This window comes from Engystomops pustulosus, chromosome 2 (genome assembly GCF_040894005.1).
Source record: "Engystomops pustulosus chromosome 2, aEngPut4.maternal, whole genome shotgun sequence".
NCBI lineage: Eukaryota > Metazoa > Chordata > Amphibia > Anura > Leptodactylidae > Engystomops > Engystomops pustulosus.
This window is the reverse complement of record NC_092412.1, coordinates 195527007-195548507: the sequence shown is the minus strand read 5'-3', so window position 1 is coordinate 195548507 and position 21501 is coordinate 195527007. Positions and strand designations below refer to the sequence as shown.

General features: G+C 43.8%; 1 protein-coding gene and 1 long non-coding RNA gene across 4 annotated transcripts in view; one reads left to right on the top strand and one right to left on the bottom strand.

Moving 5' to 3' along the window:
- LOC140119084 (uncharacterized) overlaps window positions 1–13808 on the bottom strand; it is a 141826-nt gene extending 128018 nt beyond the window's left edge. Inside the window, exons 1-3 of one of the 3 annotated variants that reach the window (XR_011853327.1) lie at window positions 13740–13808; window positions 11988–12136; window positions 9578–9670 (exon numbers count right to left, since the gene is read on the bottom strand). This is a non-coding gene — a long non-coding RNA (uncharacterized lncRNA). Of the gene's footprint in view, window positions 1–9132; window positions 9671–11987; window positions 12137–13739 lie in introns of those variants that run through there. The other 2 variants (XR_011853326.1, XR_011853328.1) reach the window with 2 other exon arrangements.
- Window positions 1–21501, top strand: part of ADORA1 (adenosine A1 receptor) — a 66643-nt gene that overhangs the window by 32999 nt on the left and 12143 nt on the right. The gene's annotated exons all lie outside the window — the stretch shown is intronic.

Below are 21501 nucleotides of genomic sequence, written 5' to 3'. Positions count from 1 at the left end.
ATTGGCAAACTCTTATTAGGAGAATTTAGTCCTTGACCCTAGTCAAAAGCCTTTTGTTCAGCTAAACCAGTTCCCTGCGCTGTACTGAAGAGATGCAACATGTCAAAACTTTGCTGTCTACAGTTGGAAATTTGTTCCTTCTGGAATAGATATACTGGTTTGGCTTAAATCCCACATCATGTCGTTAGGCTTCCTGAAGGTCATGCTTGATAATAAGGGGGCTGCCTTACAAGGAAGAATGAGGCAATGTTTTCCTTTCCCATTTAGGAAAAAGAATTTGCTCCTTTCTCAGGCAGCAGCATACATAGAGTACAGCGCAAAGGTTTGGACACACCTTCTCATTCAAAGAGTTTTCTGTATTTTCATGGATATAAAAATAGTAGATTTACACTGAAGGCATCAAAACTATGAAATAACAGACATGGAATTATATATTTAACAAAAAAGTGTGAAATAACTGAAAAGATGTCTTATATTCTAGGTTCTTCAAAGTAGCCAGCTATTGCTTTGATTACTGCTTTGCACACTCTTCTCTTGATGAGCTTCAGGAAAATGTTTTCACATCGAAGGTGTGCCTGGTCAGGTTAACTAAGTGGGAAATCTTGCCTTACAAATGGGGTTGTGACCATCTGTTGTGTTGTGCAGAAGTCAGGTGGATACACAGATAGTCCTTATATATAGACTGTTAGCTGCTTTTTTCTAGCCACAATACAAATTAGTAAGGAAAAGAGAGTGGCCATCATTAATTTAAGAAATGAAGGACAGTCAGAAAAATTGGGAAAACTTTGAGTGCCCCCAAGTGCGGTTGCAAAAACCATCAATCACTATAAAGAAACTAACTCACATGAGGACTGCCCCAGGAAAGGAAGAAAAAGAGTCACTGGCTACAGAGGATAAGTTCATCCTAGTCACCGACCTCAGAAATCACAGGTTAACAGCAGCTCAGATTAGACACCAGATCAATGCCACAGAGTTCTAGCAGTAGACACATTTCTACAACAACTATTAGGAGGAGACTATGTACAGCAGGTCTTCATGTAAAATAGCTGCTAGGAAACCAATGCTAAGGACAGGCAACAAGCTGAAGAGACTTGTTTAGGCTAAAGAACACAAGGAATTGACATTAGACCAGTGGAAATCTGTGCTTTGGTCTGATGATCTTTGATTCCAACCAAATGTATGGACTCTACATGCCTGTTTCCCACTGTGAAGCTGGTGACACTGTTAGGGATTTATTCAAAATTGAAGTTATACTGAACCAGCATGGTTACCATAGCATCTTGCACAGGCATGTGTTTTGTTGGACCATCATTTATTTTTCAACAGGACAATAACCCGCAAACACACCTCCAGGTTGTATAAGTGCTATTGGACCCATAAGTAGAGTGATGGGGTGCTGCGCCAGAGGACATGGTCTCAACAGTCACTAGACCTGAAGTCAATCGAGATGGTTTGGGGTGAGCTGGACCGCAGAGTGAAGGCCAAAGAACCAACAAGTTCTAAGAATCTCTGGGAACTCCTTCAAGACTGTAGGAAGACCATTTCAGGTGACTACCTCTTGAAGCTCATCAAGAGATTGCCAAGAGTGTGCAAAGCAGTAATCAAAGCAAAAGTGGCAACTTTGAAGAACCTAGAATATAAAACATATTTTCAGTTGTTTCACACTTTATAATTAATTCACAGTTTTGATGCCTTCATTATGAATCTGCAATTTTTATAGTCATGAAAATACAGAACACTCTTTGAGAAGGTGTTTCCAAACATTTTGGTCTGTACTGTATACAGTATATACAGCATCCAGCACAGAGTATACTCACCCAATGCTGCACATCAATTTTCCAGTTTCGTGTTCATGAAGCATCAAGCAGTGTAGGCTGAGACAAACACTCTGTGCTCAGCTGAGGAGAGATGACAACTGCATCATGCACATAGATATTACTACTGCCCCCTCCCCACCCATAGTAAATGTAGACTAAATGAAAGAGAAGAGACAAGCAGAAGAAGACTGCAGCTGCTGGATCTTAATAAGTTTCTTTTTCACTCAAAGTGCTTTATTTACACCAATAGGGGTCAGAACCATATTAAGAGTGGTGGGGGGCCCTGGTTGCAAACTGTTGGGGACCCATCTCACAATGTTTTGTAAATGTTGCTTGTAATATATGCACCCCCATCCCCCATAATGATTATATACAGTTTCCCAGTATACAGCGCCCCCACCACAACACATACAGTATACACAGCACCAGCTCCATTAACATATCAAATACAGAGTGCTGCTGTGTAGTAAAAAATATATACAGTGTGCCGTATATACTTGAGTATAAGCCAAGGCCCCTAAATTTTCCACCAAAAACTGGGAAAACCTATTTACTCGAGTATAAGCAGAGGGTGGGAAATGCATTGGTCACAGCCCCCCCAGTGTATTGCCAGGGAGCCCCCAGCAGTATCCAGCCAGCCAGCCCCCTGTAGTATCCAGCCAGCCAGCCTCCTGTAGTATCCAGCCAGCCAGCCCCCTGTAGTATGCAGCCAGCCAGCCAGCCCCCTATAGTATGCAGCCAGCCAGCCAGCCAGCCAGCCCCCTGTAGTATCCAGCCAGCCAGCCAGCCCCCTGTAGTATCCAGCCAGCCAGCCAACCCCCTGTAGTATCCAGCCAGCCAGCCAGCCCCCTGTAGTACCCAGCCAGCCAGCCAGCCCCCTGTAGTACCCAGCCAGCCAGCCCCCTGTAGTACCCAGCCAGCCAGCCAGCCCCCTGTAGTACCCAGCCAGCCAGCCAGCCCCCTGTAGTACCCAGCCAGCCAGCCAGCCCCCTGTAGTACCCAGCCAGCCAGCCAGCCCCCTGTAGTACCCAGCCAGCCAGCCAGCCCCCTGTAGTACCCAGCCAGCCCCCAGTTTGCCCAGCACTTTTTTCCACCAAAAACTGGGAAAACCTATTTACTCGAGTATAAGCAGAGGGTGGGAAATGCATTGGTCACAGCCCCCCCCAGTGTATTGCCAGCCACCCCCCTGTAGTATCCAGCCAGCCAGCCAGCCACCCCCCTGTAGTATCCAGCCAGCCAGCCAGCCAGCCACCCCCCTGTAGTATCCAGCCAGCCAGCCACCCCCCTGTAGTATCCAGCCAGCCAGCCAGCCACCCCCCTGTAGTATCCAGCCAGCCAGCCACCCCCTGTAGTATCCAGCCAGCCAGCCACCCCCCTGTAGTATCCAGCCAGCCACCCCCCTGTAGTATCCAGCCAGCCAGCCAGCCACCCCCCTGTAGTATCCAGCCAGCCAGCCAGCCACCCCCCTGTAGTATCCAGCCAGCCAGCCAGCCACCCCCCTGTAGTAGCCAGCCAGCCAGCCAGCCACCCCCCTGTAGTATCCAGCCAGCCAGCCAGCCACCCCCCTGTAGTATCCAGCCAGCCAGCCAGCCACCCCCCTGTAGTATCCAGCCAGCCAGCCAGCCACCCCCCTGTAGTATCCAGCCAGCCAGCCAGCCACCCCCCTGTAGTATCCAGCCAGCCAGCCAGCCACCCCCCTGTAGTATCCAGCCAGCCAGCCACCCCCCTGTAGTATCCAGCCAGCCAGCCACCCCCCTGTAGTATCCAGCCAGCCAGCCACCCCCCTGTAGTAGCCAGCCAGCCACCCCCCCCCCTGTAGTAGCCAGCCAGCCACCCCCCTGTAGTAGCCAGCCAGCCACCCCCCTGTAGTAGCCAGCCAGCCAGCCACCCCCCTGTAGTAGCCAGCCAGCCAGCCACCCCCCTGTAGTAGCCAGCCAGCCACCCCCCTGTAGTAGCCAGCCAGCCAGCCACCCCCCTGTAGTAGCCAGCCAGCCAGCCAGCCACCCCCCTGTAGTAGCCAGCCAGCCAGCCAGCCACCCCCCTGTAGTAGCCAGCCAGCCAGCCAGCCACCCCCCTGTAGTAGCCAGCCAGCCAGCCAGCCACCCCCCTGTAGTAGCCAGCCAGCCAGCCAGCCACCCCCCTGTAGTAGCCAGCCAGCCAGCCAGCCACCCCCCTGTAGTATCCAGCCAGCCACCCCCCTGTAGTATCCAGCCAGCCAGCCAACCCCCTGTAGTATCCAGCCAGCCACCCCCCTGTAGTATCCAGCCAGCCAGCCAGCCACCCCCCCCTGTAGTATCCAGCCAGCCACCCCCCTGTAGTATCCAGCCAGCCACCCCCCTGTAGTATCCAGCCAGCCACCCCCCTGTAGTAGCCAGCCAGCCACCCCCCTGTAGTAGCCAGCCAGCCAGCCACCCCCCTGTAGTATCCAGCCAGCCAGCCACCCCCCTGTAGTATCCAGCCAGCCACCCCCCTGTAGTATCCAGCCAGCCAGCCACCCCCCTGTAGTATCCAGCCAGCCAGCCACCCCCCTGTAGTATCCAGCCAGCCAGCCACCCCCCTGTAGTATCCAGCCAGCCAGCCACCCCCCTGTAGTATCCAGCCAGCCAGCCAGCCACCCCCCTGTAGTAGCCAGCCAGCCACCCCCCTGTAGTAGCCAGCCAGCCACCCCCCTGTAGTAGCCAGCCAGCCACCCCCCTGTAGTAGCCAGCCAGCCACCCCCCTGTAGTAGCCAGCCAGCCACCCCCCTGTAGTAGCCAGCCAGCCACCCCCCTGTAGTAGCCAGCCAGCCACCCCCCTGTAGTAGCCAGCCAGCCACCCCCCTGTAGTAGCCAGCCAGCCACCCCCCTGTAGTAGCCAGCCAGCCACCCCCCTGTAGTTGCCAGCCAGCCACCCCCCTGTAGTAGCCAGCCAGCCAGCCCCCTGTAGTAGCCAGCCAGCCAGCCTCCTGTAGTATCCAGCCAGCCAGCCAACCCCCTGTAGTATCCAGCCAGCCAGCCAACCCCCTGTAGTATCCAGCCAGCCCCCCAGTTTGCCCAAAAAAAAAAAAAAAAAACGTGCATACTCGGGTGGTTCTGATGTTTATCACGGCTCCTCTTCGGTCTTCTTCATGATGATACGGTTCCTGCGCCTCCACTTTGGTCTCCTATTACAGCCGGCATAGACGTGGTCATGTGCTCTGCCAGCCGGCACACACTATGATGCGGCCGCTGATGACGTCATAGTATGCGCTGGCCGCCAGAGCGCATGGCCGCGTCTCTTCCGATTATTACAGCAGACAGAAGAGGAGTGGCGGGGACTGGAGCATCGCGGAGAAGACAGAAGAGGAGCCGCGCCAACATCGGGGAGCCACGCCGAGCATCAGGGGCGCCGGAAGGCGAGTATGGAACTTTAATTTTTTAAATGACACGTGTATGAGCCAAGGTGAGTTTTTTTCAGCACATTTTTTTTTGTACTGAAAAACTCAGCTTATACTCGAGTATAAGTGCCGGGACGTCTCTTAAAAGTGTTTCAGCTTCGGGATTGGGCTTCCATCAGTGCTGAGCTTGCACAGGAAAGGCAGCAGGTGTGAGTGCATCTGCACGCACTGTGAGGCGGAGACTCTTGGAGCAAGGCCTGGTGTCAAGGAGGGCAGCAAAGAAGCCACTAGTAAAAAACATCACGGACAGACTGATATTCTGCAAAAGGTACAGATAGTGCACTGCTGAGGACTGGGGTAGTCATTTTCTCTGATGAATCCCATTTCTTTGGAACATCTTGAAAACAGCGTGTTCGGAGAAGACAAGGTAAGTGATACCACCAGTCTGATTGCAGGATAGCATCCTGAAATCATTCATGTGTGGGGTTGCTTCTCAGCCAAGGGAATCAGCTCTCTCACAGTCTTGCCTAAGTCTTGCCATGAATAAAGAATGGTACCGGAATGTCCCCCAAGAGCAACTTCTCCCAACCATCCAAGATCAGTTTGGTGATCAACAATGCCTTTTCCAGCATGATGGAGCACCTTGCAGTAAAGCAAAGGTGATAACTAAATGGCTCAGGGAACAAAACATAGAGATTTTGGGTCCATGGCCTGGAAACTCCCCAGAGACTGGTAGACAAACAAAAACCAACAAATTGTGACAAAATGCAAGCATTGATTGTGCAAGAATGGACTGCTATCAGTAAGTATTTGGTCCAGAAGTTGATTGAGAGCATGCCAAGGAGAATTGCAGAGTTCCTGTAGAAGAAGGTTCCTAGCTAGACTAGTCCTGCTGTATGGTAATTCTGCTTCTGTTCTGATTACCTGTGTTTGACCCTTGGCTTGTTCTGTGACTCTGCTTCTGATCTGTTTCCCTATGTGTATGACCTTGGCAGCGTGCCACCACTCCCTCCTGTCCTCTGACACGGCTTGTACCGTTTCCTTTACCTCAGACCTTTCATTGCCATACACTGTGGTCTATATGCCCATCAAGCCAACTGCTATCCAAATTGGGACCACCACAAGAGGTAGATTGCATTGTGATGTCTCCACAGTGAAGTACAGATCCTTGTATAGGTGTGAATCATAGAGAGGTTCAGGATCAACACCCTCGATGTGTGACCAAAGACAAAATTGGTAGGATAGCGCAGTGGGTTCACAACCAGTTGCTTGTTACAAATTGTTTATATATTTTCTGTTTCAATACCTTTATTAAGGTATTAACAAGCAAGTTTATATATTTTCAATATTATAAATATTTAAATGGGTCAACCAATTCTTTCTCTTCCTGCTTATGCCTTAAAATTTCTGTATCTCAGCCAACTTTTACCTTGGTTTGGTATCCAGAAATGTTTCATTTATTAACTTTAATTTTAGCAGATATTAGAATTAGATTCTAATATACTGAATCATTCAATATATATGAATTCATGATCCTTATACTGTATCATTTTGGAAAATGTATTCAGATCACATATTGTAGACTCTACTGCATAAACCCTGCCGAGGGCTACTGTCTAACAGATGGCAACTTTAAAGCTTCGACCTGCACATCTGTATTGCAACATCAATTCACTTGAACCCCTTATTATGATGTTGAACAATTGCATAATGTACGTCCATGTGCTTTTACTCACAGATTTACTTTGGACAACTGCTGAGTTTTTAAATGGAAGGGATTTGTTTTCCTCCAGATCTTATGTTTTAAAGAGGTTATTTAGCCTTTTAAAATTTATGTCCATGGGATTGTCAATCCATATAGTGTCTGACTCCTTGACCAATTTTAAATTGTGACAAGAATGTTTCATGGACCCTTTAAAGTGCTGAAAACAAGGGTGCCAGGAGGAGGACCCGCATAGTCTTAGATTATAATTATAATCTTTAACCATTCATAGGCATTTATTGCTATCAGTTCCATCACATAATATGTTAATAAGGCGTTGTACTGTTACAGCCTGGCACTGCCCACCTAAAGAGTTGCCATATTAACAACCCTAGCTGTGTGCAGATGGGGCTAAAGAAACTATTTTCAACTGTTGAGTGGCATCTAATGAAAAGATACAAAGAATAAATAATGAAAGTACAATTCATTTTTACAGATTTTAGTTGTATTAAAAATCAAATCTTTACAGTTTACATATTTACTACAGTTGGTTCTGCAACATCCCCCACTGGGGCCTAGCCTTTTCTTGGGGACAGCCGGGGCCCAGACTACGGAAGTAGCTGGCTATTGTGGCCTTGGGCATGCTGTGGTCGGGTGTTTGGTATGGGGACTGGAGGGCTGACCTACAGCCTGGCAGGTCTCCAGTAGTGGGTGTGCAAGAAATTTGGAGGGAGAGGCTGATGTATTGGTTTCTCCATGGGGCAACACCTGAGTGTCTGAAGTGTGCATGTACCATCTGGAAGCTATATGCTGCTGGCCAGCTTAAGTCTATATCCCCTCCGGTCCATAGCCGAGGGCGGCTCTTTCAATTACCAAGCGGGTATGCAACACCCCTGCCAATGCATAGGCAGGTTGGTAGTTGCGAATAGCTCTCTCCAGGTCAGGTGCTGTTAGGGGAAGTCTAGGAAGTTTCTAGAACTGATATAGTGTGTAATTGCAGCTGTAGATGCTGCATGGTAATGCAACAGTTAACTGGTATATGTAATTATCCAATGATCTGTCTGTTAAGAAAGCTGGAGTGTGGTTGGAGAGGTGCTACCACCTAACCAGGGGGGGGGGAGGGGGAGTGGGAGTATAAAAACCCGTGGTCTAGTCTACAGGTTCAGTCTAGTCTTTCAGTGTCCATCAGGAGACAGAGTGAGCAGCACACCTTCAGTGCTGCCACAGCCATTCATCCCAGAAACCTCTAGTGCCTCAGGCCTACTGCCTGGCACACATTGCACCACCACTTGGACTCAGTTCCATCTGAACCAGCTCAGCCTGCATCAGGCTGTGTGCACTTTTCCTGCAGTGAAACTCTCCATGACCTTTCCAGCATCAAAGAATCTACTGTTGACCGTTTCTGGCCATTGCCTGCTGTTCAATAAAGAACTGTAAGTTGATTTGCACAATGTTGCCTCCATCTGATCCCTGGATATGGCTGCTTACCACCACTGGTCTCCCCTTCCATCACCCAGGGACTTATTCTACAGACACTCAGGGGTTGCCCCAGGGAGAAACCACTGCATCAGCGTCTCCCTCCATATTTCTTGCACACACCACCTGCTGGAGACCCTCCAGTCCCCATACCACGCACCGTGACCACAGTATGACCAAGGCCACACTAGCTAGTATTCTGGGCCCCGGCTGCCTCCAGACCCCAAGAAAAGGCTAGGCCCTGGTGAGGGATGTTGTAGATCTCTTTGAAATGACTGGGTTTCACAGTATTTTACTACAATAAATGCAATGTAGTAATTACCGTATTTTTCAGACTATAAGGTGCACAAAAAATCCTTTGATTTTTTTTTAGAAATCAAAGGTGCACCTTATAGTCCAGTGGGCCTTATATATGAACCATACTTACAGACAACAGCTGCCTTGAACTGTGCACAGGTCTGCCACCTGCTGGTCATTCATCCTTATAATCAGGTGCGCCTTTTATTCCGGTGCACCTTATATATGAACCTAGAAGTTTTAGCAGGCATTTATTGGCAATTTATTATAAAGTGTCCATTCTGTTACACAGGATGCTCTATTCATGTCAGTTTTTTTAACTAGTAACTTTTCCCCATTTTCTCCAATCTCCTTGCACCAGAATTCTAGCGTCATTTGTGGCAAAAAAAAAACCTGTCTAAAATTCTTGCGCCCCATTTATAAATCTTTCAAATGTATTTTATTCCCTTCCACTTTTCTAAGTAGAACAACAAATAAATGTGGATTCAGTGCAAAAAATATAGGTTGGTTTGCCAAAATCTGGTGCAGGAAAACAGACAAACTAATTGTATACTGTACCAGTTATATCATCTAGCATTGGTCACAGCAATAAATTTACCGCAACAGGGCAGGAAGTGGACAGGGAGAGGTCTTCTTCTCTGTTAAGGTTGAGATTTTAAGACACACACTGAGCTGTCCATCAAAAGAAGGAGGTATGGTGCATTGACAGCCTGACTCTTTTTCTTCAGCAACTGACTCATGTCCAACTAATTTGCATATCAGGTTATTACGGTACAGTGCCTTAGTGGAATATAATTTTAGGTGATTTGGGGAGGACTTTTAACTATTTACCAGCAGGTATTACTGGTGTGAGGTGTAATATTCTTGTGACCGGTTTTCTTTAGAGACAGTTGTAGTTCTTTTGGATGTAAAAGGTCATGGTACACTTACAAATGCTGGTGTTCTGGATCTCTGCCCATGTTCTTCTCATTCGGCATGGACTCGCACAATATACTTTCTGATCTCACACTTCTGCCTCTCCTTCTAAATAATGAGATGTAAATTGTATAAATTATTCACAAAAACTGATCTCACATTTGGAATTAAAATAGCTGCAGATCACCAGACGCGGCAGTCTGGGTTCAGCTTTGATGTTTCTATGCTGTCTGGTTAAGCATAGAAAATGAAAATAAACAGCAGACGTTACCATGGCAACAGCCTTCCGCACTCTATGCGCCAAGCCAATATAGCTGTGCAATCTGCCAGTATTAAGGGGACAAGGTTTACCCTTCTACTTGGTTATGGAAGCAATTATTACCAGAAAAATAGTGGATTTGCAAATGCTAATTCAGTATTCTGAACAATTGGTTGGAAATCTTGTGACACAGAAGAGGATTATGTATAGTCATCACTCGATTTGTGGCTTCCATTACCCTCAGCACAATGTGTGAACTGACCTTTAATATGTGAATTATGCCCACAACACTTCTATTATCCCCCATTACCCAACAAAACAAAAATAAAGAAATATAAGTTGTCATTTACGGTCTCAGACATCAACAACGTATTTCTCTATGCTTAAACCGGTGATTCTCTACCTTACGTTTACTAAACCTTGAACGATTCCCACTTCTGGTTTATTCCGAGTGTTTGTTATTTTTGCTAGCGATTTTATAGAGGACTTAAGTCACAAATTTAGGTGAAAATCCACTCCAGTCCCTTAGTGATCACATATCCATCGTAGGCATTAAAGGGAACCTGTCGGGCGAATATAGCCCCTCCAAAACCAAAGGTCCTACCTCATTTACTGTAGTGAGGTGCTCTGCAAAATGATATTGAAATTAGTCAGCGGCTCCTGTGAATTATACAATGACCCCCTTTCTGAAGTGTAATCCTGTGAATTGAGTCGGCTGGGTGTTAATGATCTGAGTCGGGATGGAACGCCCCCTTCCTCCTCCTCCTCAGTCCTCTTGTAAGCACACTCCTTGAATGTAAATGAGGCAGGTCCTTTGGTTTGGGGGCTAGAGGTTCCATTTAATGTCTACAAAGGGTTTGTGACTTTTTAACTAAAAAGTTGTAACCAGTTTTTCCTATACCAGTGAGGGACCGGAGTTGATTTTCACCTAAATTTGTGACATTAGGATTTGGAAACTCTGAAGCTCTGATGTTTCTATTAAAGAAGTCCTGATCTAAAAGAAACATTAGAATATTTCTATTTATCAGCCACTCATTAGGGTAACTGCACACGTAAGGGATTTACAGCAGCGGTAATCTCAGCTATTCTGCAAGCACCAGAAATAAGCCGCCATGGGTGTGTTTTTGATGCAGATACTGCTGCAGCCATTGGGCAGAGCTGCAAAGGTTGATTTCCACACCAAGATCTGTACCAATAAGTGAAAGGCATTTCTGCTGCACATTTTCACATTGTGTGTATGGGATTGCTATTAAGCCCATACATACACTGCTATTGTATTTGCTGTTAGAAATCCACCATTAAAATGGAGCATGATAAACCAAGAACACTTACTCATATATCCAGCATGACTTTTGTAATATAATTATACTTGTTATCCATGGCCTCCTTCCTTCTGAAATTAACAAATACATTATGCTAATGAGCCTGAAGTGCTCTCATTACCAGAGCCTCTCAATGCTGCAGATTCATAGAATGTTACAATGAGTAGAACATGTCTCACCCTGCTCTCTCCCTCCAACGTCTCTGTAAGTTATCAAGCAGCAGCACGAAGCGCAGGGTGGGGTAGACCTGCTCTGCTTATAGTAATAGTAAAGCTACAGCTCTGAGGAGCTCTGGAATTAATTGTTAGTGCCTATTTTATAGACCGGGTCTAAGGAGAAAATTTGGAAGATTTGGTACATGGATTGGGTTGCTCTATGTTAGCAGAGCACACACTCACTGTATGCATAGGGCAATGATTAGAGGGCAGCTGTCACTGTGTGAACCAAGCTCCATCAGTCTGGCATGGCACAGAAGAGGAACGCTTCCTGTTTAATATGGTATTCATGCAATGTGATGGTTTGAAGTGCTCATACTATTTCTTGCATTTCTCTCCATGAATCCCTTTGATGCAAAGCTACATGTAGTTTATCTGGCTGTTAATACGAAGTGTATGTGCACCTGGCCTGAATCGCACAGTTGTGGAATGAACTTCAGGATCATCATACACAGTAACCTCTGTTTTCATGCTACATTTGCTTACAGTCATTTTACATTGGCATGTATGGTAAGCATTTCCAATTGATTTTTGAAGTTGTTATGCAATATAGTAGGTAACACATAATCATAATCATACCGTACATTCACCAGCTTTTTACAACAAGTTTCCCCTCACTCCCACCTCACCATTTTATTTTCCAGTAATTGGCTCACCCTTCTTTATTTCATACATGGGCCCCCCTATGGCCATCTTCCATAACAACATCCGGCTTCTTGGGTGTAGCCTCATGAAGAAGGAACTGCGCTCATCTGGCCTTCTAGGCAACACCCAAATGCTGAAAGAGATAAAGCCACCAAATGAATTTTGCAGTGTTATTTATGAAAGCATTACAGCATTTTTAATTGAATTTTACAGGGATGTATTTGAAAATTGCATATATACAGCCTTAGAGAACAAGAGCACCTCTAAAAATGGCAGTTTTAAACATCACTACACACAATATGGGTGATATAAGTCAATGAATGATTTAATCATAACTTTAACCCCTTAACGCTCTGCGCCGTAGCTCTACGGCGCAGAGGTATAAGGGGTGTATGAAGAGGGCTCACGGGCTGAGTCCTCTTCATACAGAGGTGGGGGTTTTTGCATTTTGCACAAAACCCCCACCGCTAATAACCGCGGTCGGTGCTTCCAGTGGCTCATTGTAATGTAAGACCTGCAAAAACGCCATATATTGCAATACTGTAGTATTGCAGTATATGGTAGGAGCGATCTGACCATCTAGGGTTAATGTACCCTAGATGGTCTAAAAAATAGTGAAAAAAAAAAGAAAAAAAAAAGTTTAAAAAATAAAAAAAATTAATAAAATATTAAAAGTTCAAATCACCCCCCTTTCCCTAGAACGGATATAAAACATAACAAACAGTAAAAATCACAGACAAATTAGGTATCGCCGCGTCCCAAAATGCCCGATCTATCAAAATATAAAAACGGTTACGGCCGGCGGTGACCTCCGAGGCGGGAAATGGCGCCCAAATGTCCGAAATGCGACTTTTACACCTTTTTACATAACATAAAAAATGAAATAAAAAATGATCAAAATGTCGCACAGACCTCAAAATGGTAGCAATGAAAACGTCGCCTCATTTAGCAAAAAATGACCCCTCACACATTTCCGTGCGCCAAAGTATGAAAAAGTTATTAGCGTCAGAAGATGGCAAAAATTTTTTTTTCTTTTTTGTACACATTCGTTTAATTTTTGAAAATGTATTAAAACACAATAAAACCTATATAAATTTGGTATCACCGCGATCGCACCGAACCAAAGAATAAAGTAGGCGTGTTATTTGGAGCGAAGAGTGAAAGTCGTAAAAACTGAGCCCACAAGAACGTGACGCACGTGCGGTTTTTTTTCAATTTTTCCACATTTGGAATTTTTTTTCAGCTTCGCAGTACACGGCATGTTAAAATAAATAACATTACGGGAAAGTAAAATTTGTTACGCACAAAATAAGCCCTCACACAGGTCTGTACACGGAAAAATGAAAAAGTTATGGATTTTTGAAGTTGGAGAGCGAGAAATTAGCCGAAAAACCCTCCGTCCTTAAGGGGTTAAGGACTATATCTGGCATGAGAAGCGCACAAGGCATTTGTCAGGCTTTTTGGATAGGATGGAGTTAACCACAACCTAACAGCACCTTTTCCAAGCATAGTGTTACATGATCAACAATCAAACATATAAAGACCAACCTTTCATTTCATTGGTTAATGGTTGAGGTGTGAACATAATTACAATGTACAAAAACACATGAATATTCCATAGTGAATTGCATCAATCCATATATCATCATTTAAGAGTGCACTATAAAGGGTTAAGTGTTTTTTATGCATATTGTGCGACAAACATTCTTTAAAAAACATATGTACACCATCAATACCTTGAGTGGGGCACCTGTTAACACCTAGTAGTGCATGTATTGCTTCCGGGGTCGGAGTACAACTTCCTGTAGTTGCTCATATCAGCTGACTGTGTCTCTGATCAGCTGACTAGGAGGCTAGATCTATTGCATTCTTGGGCGCCATCTTGGAAAAGGGCATATAGCCCATAATTCTGTAAACTGGCTGGGCGCATGTGTATTAGATATTTTGCATTGTGAACGCCATATTGGAAAAGGTCATATAGCCCCTAGATTTATACATTAACCCCTGTTAGCACCGGTATAGTACCAAAGGTACAAAACCATTTGCTGCAAGTCGGGTGCATCTGAGTGTGACCCCGTGTTCAAATGAGTACTGGTCCAACATTTCACAATGCTCCCTGGTAATCCGAGGGAATGGTCTATCCTCCTCGGCTACTCGGGATACTTGCCGACTATGTATAGGTATAGAGGGTTAGTAGTTCCTTTTATTACCCAACCATTGGGGTATTCTCATGCTCATGTTCAGGAACATAAATAAAAAGTTTCATAAATCATGAGAAGTATATGTGGGTTGGGTCCATTCGATAAGGGCTTAATTTTTCATGAATTATATCTTTTAACAAAGAAAATAATGCAATAATACATGCATTATTGATTAGGGTATACCCCTATGTGTGTATAAACACCATAATATATTTATAAAAATTTTTGAATAATCCACAAAATTATAAGTGACTAACTCCTGTTTTCCAGATGTTCCATACAATCGGAAAGGGGATTCATCAGAGAAAATGACTTTACCCCAGTCCTCAGCAGTCCACTCACTGTACCTTTTGCAGTCTGTCCCTGATGTTTTTTTCTGGAGAGAAGTGGCTTCTTTGCTGCCCTCCTTGACACCAGGCCTTGCTCCCCGCCTCACAGTGCGTGCAGACGCACTCACACCTGCCTGCTGCCATTCCCGAGCAACCTCTGCACTGCTGGTAGACCGATCACGAAGCTCAAACAATTTTAAGAGGCGGTCCAGGCGCTTGCTGGTCCTTCTTGGGCGCCCTGGAGCCTTTTTGGCAACAATGGAAGCGCTCTCCTTAAATTCCTTGATGATGCGATAGATTGTTGACTGAGGTGCAATCTTTCTAGCTGTGATACCCTTCCCTGTTAGGCCAGTTTTGTGCAGTGCAATGATGACTGCACGTGTGTCTTTAGAGATAACCATGGTTAACAGAAGAGAAACACTGATGCCAAGCACCAGCCTCCTTTTAAAGTGTCCAGTGGTGTGATTCTTACTTAATCATGACAGATTGTTCTCCAGCCATGTCCTCATCAACACCCACACTTGTGTTAATGGAGCAATCACTGAAACAATGTTAGCTGCTCCTTTTAAGGCAAGCCTGCAATGAAGTTGAAATATATTTTGGGAGAAAAGTTCATTTTCTAGGCAAATATTGACTTTGCAATTAATTGCTGTTAAGCTGGTCACTCTTTATAACATTCTGCAGTATATGCAAATTGCAATTAAAAAACCTGATGCAGTAGACTTTGTAAAAATGAATATTTGTATCATTCTCAAAACTTTTGGCCGTGACTGTAGAATGCCTTAAATTTCATGGTTTTTTTGTTTTGCTTTTCATAGTGTGAACTGTGCTTTATGCTGCTATCTGTATTGGGACTAATTGCACCAAACCCAGTTCCACTGCATCTCCGCTCTGGTTCAGCAAATGCTATCCTGCTGTGATGAACAGGTATCTACTTCAGTCAGCTGGGGTTGTGGCTCTCTGGCCACTTGTTCACACATAGTTTTCTGCTAGAAATATTTCCTGGCTAACTCCATATTATCTTTTGTATTTCTGGTTTTCCAATCTTGCCTCGTATATTTTGGCTATTCTTTTTGTATTTAAATTTTTGTGCCGTATTTGCTATCTATACTCTGACCCGGACATCTGACTTCTGTTTTGTGTTATATGTTTGTAAGTCTTACTCCGTGATCTCCCTTAGGTCAATGTTCCCTTCTTATGCTGGTTACTGGCCACTGGTTATGGTGGACCTAGTAAACAGGCAGGTGACAGTTTGGGGTTTCAGTTTCACTGTACGTTTGTCCCCCCTAATCCAGACCTTTCATTACAGAGTATGTGTAGATTTGAACTATAATTTATGCCACTTTCTGGGATATGTTATAGTATATTTTGTCGGGCTACTGTAGGCCACACCCCATCTAGTAAGCCTTTCCCTTATACTCTCATTATGGGTTTTGGGCTTCGCTATAGAAAGTGACAGGTTAATATGCAATAACTTCCCTTGTTATTTTATTGTTTCACTTTACTTGGCAAAACAAGACTATAGGCTCTGCTATTGTCTCCTAAGTGGCAGCCAAAAATCTTGGTGGATTGTCTCGGACACTGTAACATGGCTTTCAGTGTGAATTAGATTGGCGTCTCCCTACCTCACCCTTATTATTCCAGTAAGAGTGAGATATGATATATACAGGAGTTTGTGAAATGTGATTCCTTTTCAATTGAAACATGTTAAACAATACTGTGTAGTATTTTTTTTCAAGGATATCTGCTGCTGTGCCTTGAGGCTTATCCTTTTTCTGCAGATTGGTTTTTCTGTGTAGTAACCTATTCTATCCAATTCCCAAGCTCACTTATGTCAGACAGGCGCATGCATTATTTTACGATCTACATTTAAATTACAATTTTACATAATGACCGCTGAATTCTCCTGCTGCCAATGTATTTTATCTGTATATTCTGCTATATTTTATGTAAAATTCACCTTCTTATAATATTGTATGTTATCTCCATCACAGTATATGCTATTTAGAAATGTATTGGGTTCTAATTTAATGTTACCTTTATTTAAAGAGGTTGGATGGGACTGGATGCATGATAGCCAGACAATGTTTAATGGGTAGAGGGCAGATCTCCAGGGTTCTAGCCATTAACAGAATGTAGGGGTCACAATAGAGGAAAAAGAGGAAATAAAAAATATCGTGTAGACTTGTTGCTACACAATATTTCTCTCATTTATGGTTCTAGGTTTGTCACTTGAGAGAACCAGTAATAAAGCCTCATGGAGGCCTGACACTCTGCTCCTGTATGAGTAACCATGAGTAAGGACCACATGTAAAGGCCTCAAACGCATAGGTTTGCCTACTTTTAATGCCATCATTGGATTTTATCTTTATACCAGTATGGATTAAATAAAGGAGCCAACATTTTTTACCATATTTTCTGTGTTCTGGAGGAGCAAATATTCACACCATTGGCCGATGCGGTTTCCTCCCTCTCCTTTCCTCCATGCACCGGTTTGAAGGACTTCATAGGTGGTTTTCAGTACATCAGACATCAGGTGAGCTGACCATATTTGTATTGTTGTCAGTACCTGTCCAGCAACCATGAAACCACAACAAGGCTTGGCGCTAGCGGTCAGACTAGGTAAGTGGTGGCAAACTCACCCTGCCGACGTCCCTGCGGGCTAAGGCCCTGCCTAAAGCAGATAAACCGCCCTGATAAGGGTGAACCCACTATCAGGAACCTAACTGATGGTCCCTGAGCGACCCTACAAGATGACAGGGAAAACTAACTTCGTCTGGCAGCTGCTGGATGGTGGAACGGACAGGTAACCGGAATATAGGTATAGACCAGTGTTCAAACTGGTGCACAGAATACTAACACAGGTCTGAGACAGGGAAAGCAGGATAACACTAGGAGGTAAACGATACTGAGGGACAAACAACAGATTCGGGCACACAAGCGGAGACAAACAAACCGGGTCAAAACCAAGATGGTTGCAAAGGTACAGAATCTGATACAAAACACAGAATACCAAACAAGATGGCAAAAGCATGAGATACACAGGTAAGACTTGAAATAACCAGCAAGGCTCGATGGGAATTGGCAGGTATATAAGGCAGTTCCGGGACATGCCTCCAGCAGCACACTGGGGGAACTGTCAATAAGGCTAGTAACATTTGCTGGGCAGGGCTGAAATGTAAGGAGCAGGGTGTGGCTCAGTTAATCCAAACACAAACAGTAAGCCACAGTTCACACGCAAATAAACGCCATCTATTCTGCCAACTGTGGATAGAGCGATGTTTAGGCACGGACATTAAAATTGTATTGCAGGAATTGACTTTTAAGGGAACCTGTCACCACATTTGCACATATGCAGCCACTGGTTCCTATAGAGCCCTAGTAACTGACTGACACCCTTCTTTTAGCTAAAAATTGATTCACTTACATCCACATAAATCGCCTTTTTTCTTATATTCCCGGGACATCAGCGTGTCCTGCTCACCAGAGTGACATCATTTCAGGTATTTTAGCCTCTTAATAATAGCAAACTGTCCCCCATGCTTGTATCTGACATCACACCATAAAAAGAAGCCTTTTACTGAGGAATATTAGATTAGTCAACTCTGTTTGCTCTAATTGGCCAATCCAGGCAGTCTCTGGGTTAGGTACAAGATAGGTTCTGTAGGTTTGTTCTTAAATTAATTTGCATGCACGTCAGAACTGTATATTTTACAATTGTAACCCCAGCCAATTTTTTTATTTTTTGGTCTCTGTGACATTTGGATTTTAAAAAAGTTGGGTTCTCCTAAGAACCAGGATTAACAATAAGGTTAATTGCAGACACCTTTGATAAATGCTAGAGCGGTTTATTGTAGCCGAAGGTTAAAGTATAGAAAATTAGCAACTTCCATAGGCCGGTTGTAATTAGGGGTCATGTGTAAGTCGGGTGTTCTTAAGTAGGGGACCACCTGTATTGGATTACATCTCAGAGGAAATGTGTCTGCACTACTGCTCCTGTACAGAAGGCATTTTGCTTGTAGGTGTTATAGATACAATATAAAAATAGCCTAAGCCTCAGAATATCTACATGAAACCGGAATATTCACTCCAGCTAATCTTTGTGGCCCCACAGCTGGTGCCTTTCTAACCTAGTTTTTATATAGAAAGCCAGGACATGTCTATTGTTTCCCTGAGTTTTTGGAGCAATTGTTTTGGACTTTACCCTGAAGTATGAGGATTTAACGTTCTTGGATAATGAATTGTTGCTAGGATGTTGCTCAGCCACAGCGGCCCCATTGTGTGACATTACTAAAAAAAAAGGATAAACAACAAAGAAAACGTAATATCCATATAACAAGGTGATTTAAGGTAGCTGCATGTACCATCACCTTGGGGTTAATGCGCACCAGGCTAGATATCTTCCATTTCTGAAACATTCATATTCTGCTGCTCCTGGGGCTGCAGGTTCAACAGTAGAGGAGAAATATCTTTACATATACATGAATCCATATATATGCTATTACAATGCTTTATGGTGTGCAATAGTAGAGCAGCAATTGAATCTTGTCCATTTCATTAAGGAATCCTATTTTTTTTTTTTCCAATTTCAATGGTGAAACGGGAACACGTCCAATCACTTGAATGAGGCAACTTTAACTCCAGATTTAGATTTGCGCTCACAATATTTTTTTTCGTCATGAAAAAGGTTAACTTGAGGTAGAGTTGAATTTGTATGTAGTCGTGTTTTTGTAGCTGGTGACAATTAAAAAAACGTTATACAAGCAAAGGCAAATTGTGAGGCACATGTTACAAGCTTTCCAGACATGCCTTTCCTGTTTTTACATTGATCTGTAAAGAAAACTTTCCTTCTATGTCTTTATATAATTAATTACATTGCTTATTGAATGAAGTGGCAGTATTAGGTGCTGTGGGCAGTGTAGAAAGTCTGATAGGATTTATAAAGAACCCTAGAAGGTAGTCTGCTTTTCTGGTAAACAAGTCTGTTTTTCTCCTGCAAAACAATTTCTTTAATAGCTGTGGAAACTTACTATACAGTTCTAATAAACAGAATGTATATAACAACACGATAGATCAGTGATGGCAAACCTTTTAGTGACCGAGTGCCCAAACTACAATAAAGACCCGCTTATTTATCGCAAAGTGCCAACACAGAAATTTAATTTGTGATTTATACTCCCTTCTTTGTCACAGTTTTCATTGATACCAGCACCTGAAGACACCAATAAAGCAGAAAATAGTCCCAGGTAGAGCTGTCACTTTAAAATAGCTATGTGCACAGCAAGTCCTGGGCTGTCTGGGGCTGCAGGAAGATACCTGGAGTCATCTCTGGTGATGGCCTGGGTGCCCACAGAAAAGGCTCTGAGTGCCACCTCTGGCACCAGTGCCATAGGTTAGCCATCACTGCGATAGATTAATGCAAGTTAACCCTTGATGTAAAAAAGGAAGTCCTTACTTTGTATAGTGGAAACATTCCTAAGTCTGTTTTTACTTATAAAAATTTGGGAGATGATACATTTTTCTTTAATTTTATTAAAGTTGTCAACTCCATTTAATCCCACCCCCAACCAATATCAGTAACTTCATCTCTCTAATTGTCTATTTATGTCACATAATACCCAAGTTGCCAGCCTCTGAAAAATAACTTTTATTGCTCATTACATCTTTCATGTCCATGGATTAGAGAATTCAATTTCTTCTCGCCTTACCCAGCCCTTGGCTGTGACTGACATGGCGAAACCGCAATTACGGTAGGGTTAGCAGTTGGATACCTATGATCTCCAACAGGCTTGGCTGATGTCCTAAGGAACTAGGCTTCTTTTCTTCCCATACTTTTTATTTCTTATGGAAAAGTTTCCATAAGTTAATGGAAATTTTTCCTTAAAATAGTAGCTTTTTTGGTGGATAATGGTAGTTCTAGAGCACAAAACACAACATTAGAAATTATGTGTAATGTTTTGGGGTTAAATCTATCTGGAAGTTACCCATTTTCTTTTCTTTTTCCATATCAACTATTTACAACCCAAAGGTACCTTTCTCCACGACAGATCCTTATTAGCATATTGAGTGCTGAAACTAATGGTACTTATTACTCTGGCATTATGGGTATAGAGACAAAAGCGCTGTCTTCTGGGTGCGGCTATACTGAAAGGTTGCAAAGCATAATTTTTATACACATGCACACAATGGTATTAACAAATAATGTGCCATGGGGCTCTTGGACAGAATGAGCCTTAATCTTGTTGGTTCATTCTTTCCTTTTTTGTTGGTAACTGGAATGGTTAATTGGGCCAAATATCATGTAAATGCCATGGTGGTGGAATTAAAGGCAGGTCATAAATGGGAGACATTCAAATCTATACTGGGCCATTATACTTTTAAATTCCAATAGGTAACAAGTATAGATGGGCTAGATTACACCCCGCGTGGCTTACAGCGGCAATTAAAAAGGGCAATAAATTATAAAAAGCGGGCCTTCAGAAAATATAAATCTGATGGGTCAACTGAAGCATTCAATAACTACAAGATGCTTGCTATGTTCTGTAAGAAGGAAATAAAATCAGCTAAATTGATAGGATTTGTTTTGCTGTCTTTGCCCACTCGTCTTTAAGTATATCAATGTGAAAAAAATGGGTCAGAGCAGGTTGGACCCCTTTATTCTGAAAATGGGGCTTTGGTGATTGGTGACCAAGAGCCGGCAGAGATAAAAATGTTTTTTTTAGCTCCTTTTATACTATAGAAGAAAGAACATCTAGAGTGTGTGGTGCCAGTGCGGGTCATGCATCCTGTAATGTACTAGACTGGCTGAATGTAGACATGTAGATATCCAATAAAATGCGTATAAGGCTCCTGGACCAGATGGGTTACACCCCAGAGTTCCTAAAGAACTCCGTTCCGTTATTGCTGTGCCGCTGTCTAAAATCTTCAGAGATTCCCAAGTGACTGGTTCGGTGCCAAGGGACTGGCGC